The sequence below is a fragment of the Tupaia chinensis genome, unplaced genomic scaffold (assembly GCF_000334495.1).
Source record: "Tupaia chinensis unplaced genomic scaffold, TupChi_1.0 Scaffold000067_1, whole genome shotgun sequence".
Classification (NCBI taxonomy): Eukaryota; Metazoa; Chordata; class Mammalia; order Scandentia; family Tupaiidae; genus Tupaia; species Tupaia belangeri.
Genome location: NW_006159526.1, coordinates 3547870 through 3554511, shown reverse-complemented (window position 1 = coordinate 3554511; position 6642 = coordinate 3547870).

The window sequence follows — 6642 nt, the reverse complement described above, 5'->3', positions numbered from 1 at the left end:
CCAGGGCGGGACTCCCTCAGGAAAGGGGCGCTGAGGGGGGGCAAACTGTGGTCACTCGGGTCACGTAGGGGAGCAGGCACGGAGCTATGTCCCGAGGACCCCTGGAGGGTGCACAGGCTCACACTGTCCACACGGGCCCCACCCCCACCCTGTCACAGAGCGCTCCATCCCACCCAGCCACTCACACGGTCACACGCAGTGTCACGCGAAACCCCATACGCCCAGCCACAGAGATGGTGGCCGACTCTCACACATGTCACGGGCGGAGAGACGCGCTATGGTACACAACATGCGCACTTCACGTACCCTACGGAGCCCTCAGTCACACCTCGGGTCACACCGTCAGCTCTCAGCGTCACAGTGTCCCGCTGTCAGCCTCACTCACACAGACACACAACTCCATCACAGCCCCACCCTCACCGGCAAGTACAGGAGGTCATGCACATGTCACACGCCGTGACCCCCCAACTCACAGCCACGTACGGTCACATAGCCGCACACTGTGTCGCCTTGCCATCCCATGTTCTCGCTAGCCTGCAGCCTGCCGGTCAGGGTCACCACGAATCACACGCATTCTAACAGTCTCCACTTCCAGTCTTTTTGCCCTAAAAATGGGGAACACAAGGGGAAGTCTGGGTCCCCTGTTCCAGCACTCAGCCCCTCACCCCCTATAACACAAACCACCACCGAGTTGCACACCCCAATCTTCCTCTAAACACTCGTGAGCACACAGGCCCTGGGGACCCGCCAGCTCAGTGGCACAGAGGAGAAACTGAGGCCCAGAGGCCCCGGGAGGGCAGGGAGTGAGGGGTGGCATGAGGTCAAGCACTGCAGGCCTGAAGGAGGCCAGTGGGTGGGGAGGCAGGCGAGGGGGGGTGGTCCTGGCCTCTGGAGGCCTCCCTGCTCTCTGCCCCACATTCCTGGAGCCCTCTGGGCCCTGGGAACGCTGGGTTCAAGAGTGGAGAGGGAAGGGTCTGAGACCAGCACCGGCACCTCTGGGAAAGCCTGGGCGGGAGGATCACTCCACCGAGTCAGGGGGGTGGGAAGCTGGGAAGGGGGAGGGAAGAGCTGGGGGAGGGAGCAGGGGGGAGGAACTGAGGTGGTGTGACAGCGAAGACTCCAGAGTGGGAGTGAGACCAGAAAGACAGGGAGACAGACATGAGGGAGAGGGGGCCAGCCCCGGGCCTGGTGGTTGAGGCGCCTGGATCCCACATGGCTGACTACACAGTTCGAGTCCCAGACCCAACAGCTTGAGAAACAGGCTTGGTGCTGTGTGTGCCTGCCCAAAATCCCAAAAGGAGGGAGAGATGGAGGAGAGGGGATGGCGGAGTGACCACTCCACATGGTGAGGTGCGTGCGTTCTACGTTCCCCTCCTCTCACTCTCCAGCGCCGCGCGCCATCCAGTGAAATTTTAAAAAATAAAGAAGAGAAATGAGAAACCAAGGGAAAGAGAGAAACCGACCAGGAGAGACAGAGAGAAAAATAGAGCAATGCGTTGAGACAGAGAGACAGAGATTCAGGGAGAGCGGGAAGCCAAGGGAGAGAAAGAGGGAGCCAGAGAGACATACGAGACAGAAACTGACAGAGAGGCAGAGACCGAGGGACAGAGATAGACGGAGACCAAAAAGGGAATAGAGACGTGGAGAGAGACACGCAGCTGGAGCACTGACAGCTGGAGGGGCGGTGATGCAAGGGGGGCAGGGGGAGCTGGACGTGGCCCTGAGGGCAGAGGTGGCCGGTAAGGGGTCAGGGACATGGCGAGATGACTGTGGCGGCGCCCCCTCTGTGAGAGCACAGAGGGGGTGGGGCGTGTGGAAGACAAGAGGGAGAGGCAACAGTGACCCAGCGTAACACCTGATGTTCTGCGAGGTGATCCCACCGGGGAGGGCCCTGGTTCAAGCCCACAGACTTCCCTGAGTCCACCTGGCGCGAACGAGCCCACGATGGAGGAACTGAAGCTGGGTGGAGGGCCCTGTGGGAGGTGCTCTCTCTCTCACTCATGGAAGAAAGAAAGGGAGAAATTGAAAAGGAGGAGGGAGGTAAACCAGGGACCCAGACTGGCCTCTGACCCGTCCCAGCCCTTCTGGGACCTCCACAGTTTCCCAGGGAGGACCACAGAGGCCCTCCGCAGCTCCATGCTCAGGGCGGAGAAGCAGCACCAGCCCCTCCCGGCAACCACCCACAGCCCACCCCACCCCACGCCCAAACCCGAGGAGCTCCTAGCTCTTGGCCGGTCTTTCTCTCTCTCTCTCTCTCTCTCGCTTTCTCACTCTCTCTCTCTCTTTCTCTCTCTCTCTCTCTCTCGCTTTCTCACTCTCTCTCTCTCTTTCTCTCTCTCTCTCTCTCTCGCTTTCTCACTCTCTCTCTCTCTTTCTCTCTCTCTCTCTCTCTCGCTTTCTCACTCTCTCTCTCTCTTTCTCTCTCTCTCTCTCTCTCGCTTTCTCACTCTCTCTCTCTCTTTCTCTCTCTCTCTCTCTCTCGCTTTCTCACTCTCTCTCTCTCTTTCTCTCTCTCTCTCTCTCTCGCTTTCTCACTCTCTCTCTCTCTTTCTCTCTCTCTCTCTCTCTCGCTTTCTCACTCTCTCTCTCTCTTTCTCTCTCTCTCTCTCTCTCGCTTTCTCACTCTCTCTCTCTCTTTCTCTCTCTCTCTCTCTCTCGCTTTCTCACTCTCTCTCTCTCTTTCTCTCTCTCTCTCTCTCTCGCTTTCTCACTCTCTCTCTCTCTTTCTCTCTCTCTCTCTCTCTCGCTTTCTCACTCTCTCTCTCTCTTTCTCTCTCTCTCTCTCTCTCGCTTTCTCACTCTCTCTCTCTCTTTCTCTCTCTCTCTCTCTCTCGCTTTCTCACTCTCTCTCTCTCTTTCTCTCTCTCTCTCTCTCTCTCTCTCTCTTTCTCTCTTCTTTTTTCTCTTTCTTCTTTCTTTCTTTCCCTTTCCTCTTATTTTTGCAGTTTACTATAGGGTACATGTACATGCCCCAGAGAAATAGAGAAATATAGTGAGAAAGAAAGTGAGAAATCACCCCCCAGGACAGATGGCCATGCCACAGTCCCTTCTCCTCCATTCTCCTTCTGGCTTTTGGACACACATGTGCACGCACACACACCCTGTGTGATTTTCAAGCGTCCAGGTCCAGGACTCAAACTGTGGTCAGCCACGTGGGAGTCCAGAGCCTTAGTGACCATGCCACCTGCTAGCCCTAGCCCATGTCTTCTTTTTTTTTTTTTTTGAAAGGTTTTTGCTATAGGGCGCGTGCGCTCACCAGACAGACAGAGAGAGACATAGAGACAGAAAGCGAGAAATCACCCCCCAGGGAGGATGGCCACGCTGTAATCTCGGAATCTTGGGCACGCACACTCGCCCAGCGTGAGTTCTAAGCCACCGGGTCTGGGACGCAAACCGCTGTCGACTACGTGGGAATCCAGCGACATAGCCATTATGCTAACTGCTGGTTCCTGCCTAGCCCATGTCTTTCAACACTCCCTACCCCGTTCTCCATCTTCCTCCTCTGCTCTGTCTCTAACCGGAGCATCCATCTGTCTTTCTCTGCCGCTGCTCCGCGTCGGTCTGTCTTTCCCTTTCTCTCCCGTACCCTTCTTCTGCTCTGTCGCCTGTCTCTCTCCATCTTGCCTTCTCTCGCTGTCTCTGGGTTTCGTCTGTCTCGTGTGCCTGGCTGCCTCTTCTCTTTCTCCTAGTTTCCTCCTGGCTCCCGTTCATGGTTTTGGCCTCTCTTCCTCTGGGTCAGTCTCTCTTTTGCCTGCCTTCAACCCCCTCCTTTCCCTTTCTCTTTTCCTGTCCTCTCTCGGGGTGTCGGTCTATATCTGTCTCCCTCTCCCGCCATTTGCCCTCCCCTCGGGTCTCCTGGCTCCTGTCCCCACCAGCCCCCTGGGCCCAGCCATGATCAGACAGTGGTGGGGAAGCAGGAAGCAATGGCGGGAGGAAGCCGGAGGCCCATTCTCCCCGCAGGGGGCTGCCTGGCCCAGCAGGGCCTGCCGGCAGCAGGCAGGGACCTGGGGTGCTGGCAGATGGCGCGGGAGAAATGAGGCAGAGAGAGATGGGGACAAGGGGCACCCCATGGGGACTGAGGCCAGAAATGGGAGGCTGAGCCAGCCCCCTGAGAGTCAGGTCTGCAGAGATGAGGCATGATAGAGACCCACAGAACAGAAGCAGAGAGACAGAGAATGAGACGGGTGGCAGCAGAAAGACAGAGACAGACTGAGAGACTATGCTCACAGATATGGGGATCCAGAGAAAGGCAGACAGCTGGAGACAGAGACCCTGAGAGAGAAAACCTGGGAGACGAGACAGAGACCATGACACAGGGACATGGGACCCACAGAGACAGAGGCCCAGGGAGAGACATGGTTCAGGCACACAGACACACAGACAGGGACCCAGAGACAGGAAGAGGCAGAGACCCAGAGACGGGAGCCTAGAGAAATAGACATAAAACAGAGGGGGAGAGCCAGACTGGTGCAGCAGTAAATCTCAACCCTCTGTGAGGCAATCCCACATGGGAAGGTTCCTGGTTCAAGTCCAGAGACTTCCCTGAGGACACCTCGGGCCCACGCTGGCCCATGACCTGGGCTGACTGAAGCTGGAATGGATCCTGGCATCAGGTCTCTGTTGGGGTTGTTGTTTCTTATTTTTTTCTATCTCTGTCTTTCTCTCTCATAGAATAAATAAACCTAAAATACATACGTGCGGCCCAGCAGGGGGCGTAGTGGCTAAGGTGCTGGACTCCCACATGAACTGACCAGAGTTTGAGTCCCAGACCTGGTGGCTTCAGACTCACGCAGGGCATGTGCATGTATGCCCCAAATCCCAGGAGAATAGAGAAGGGACTGTGGGGTGGCTATCTCCCTAGGGGTGATTTCCCACTTTCCTTCTCACTGTTTCTCTCTGGCAAGCGCACCTATGCCAGAATGTGGTGGGGCTGGCAGGTGGTGTGGTGGTTAAGGAGTTGGACTCCCACATGGCTGAGCACGGTTTGAGTCCCAGACCTGGCAGCTTGCTTTCTCACTTTCCGTCTCTCTCTCTCTCCCTGTCTCTGTCTAGTCCAATTGAAAATAATAATAATGATAAATAAAATTAAATAAATAACTATTTTGTAAAGTGTGGTCATTCAAAGAGAGATAAAGAGACATGAAATCCAGAGAGAGACAGAGACTTGGAGTGACAGACACAGGGATGGGGACCCAGAGAGAAAGAGACCCAGAGAGACAAGACCTAAAAAAACAAAGATCCAGAGATGAGTACTCCAGGAGAGAGAGATAAACAGAGATGAAGAGATGGTGGAGAGACAGAGACACAAGAACAGAGAGAGGGACTCAGAGTGTCTGGGCTTCCCAGAGTTGGGGATGGGGAAAGCTCTGAGAGGCAGACAGAGATGCTGTGGAAAGCGACATGCACACAGCTCCCCTCGGCCTCTTCCGGACCTTGGGGGAGACTGTCTCCATAGCGACTTCCCCAGATCCTGAGGGCAAATATTGTCCTGGCCAGAAGCAGCGGGGCTGTGTTGACACAATCTCGCTAGTGCTGGGTGGGGTGGGGGCTCCAGGGGCCCAGAGGCCAGAGTGAGGGTGAGCGGGAAAGCAGAGGGGCTCCCAGTTGGGGCCCTACAGGGCTCGGCCGCCCCCACCTCTAAATCCCCGTGCAAACATTCCCTCCCAGAGAGGAGCCGATGAGAGACGTGCCCTGCTGCCCCCTGGTGGTGACGAATGAGCCCCAAAGTCCCCTTCCTAGACATTTTTCTCCAGGGCTCTTGAATCTGGTCCCATCCACTCCCGGTACCCTACAGAGCAGTCAGGCAGCTCCAGTGGCCTTGCAAAAGCAGAAAGTTGATCCCTCCCCTACTCAGAACCTGTGGTGGCTCTTCAGGACCTAAAAAAAACCCAGGCTCTTTTCCACAGCCTTCAGGGCCTTCGCTGTCCCCTGCAGCCCTGCCTCCATCACTTCCTAAGGCTTCAGACTTTTCCAACCACCCTCCAGTCTTCGTGTCAGCACTTTTCTCTGCCTGAAATACATCCGTGTCATTTTTGTCAAGTCTTCCAAGCCCATCTCAAAGTTAGCAAACAGTGCCTTCCTTACTGGACTGTGAGCCCTGCGAGGGCCTGGCTGGGGCCTTCTCGGTCCCTGCTCTGTCCCCAATATCACCAACACTGTCTCGGCAGAGGGGAGAGTTCGATTCCTTATTCGGGATGCTTGTTATGACCAGGCTCTGGGCTTGGCCACCTGCTGACTGGACGGCTTTGACCTGGCTTGGAGCTCTCAGCCCAGGCACGGGTCTGATAGGGAGGACTGACAGAAGAGAGGAAGAAGGACACGCACAGAGAAAGAAAGAGGCCCGGACTGGTAGATGGCGTAGTGGTTACGTCGCTGGACTCCCATCTAGCTGAGTGCAGTTTGAGTCCTAAATCCGCAGACTTAAAACTCATACCAGGCACGTGTGCATACGTCCCCAAAATCCTGAGAGGAAAATAAAAGAGAAGGGATTGAGGTGTGGCCAGCCCCCCGGGGGGGTGATTTCTTGTTTTCTGTCTCTCTGTCTCTCTCCGTCTCTCTGACAAATGCACTCTATAACGAAAATCTATCTTAAAAAAAAAAAAAAAAAACAAAAAAGAAAAAAAAAAAAACCAAGGGGCCCAG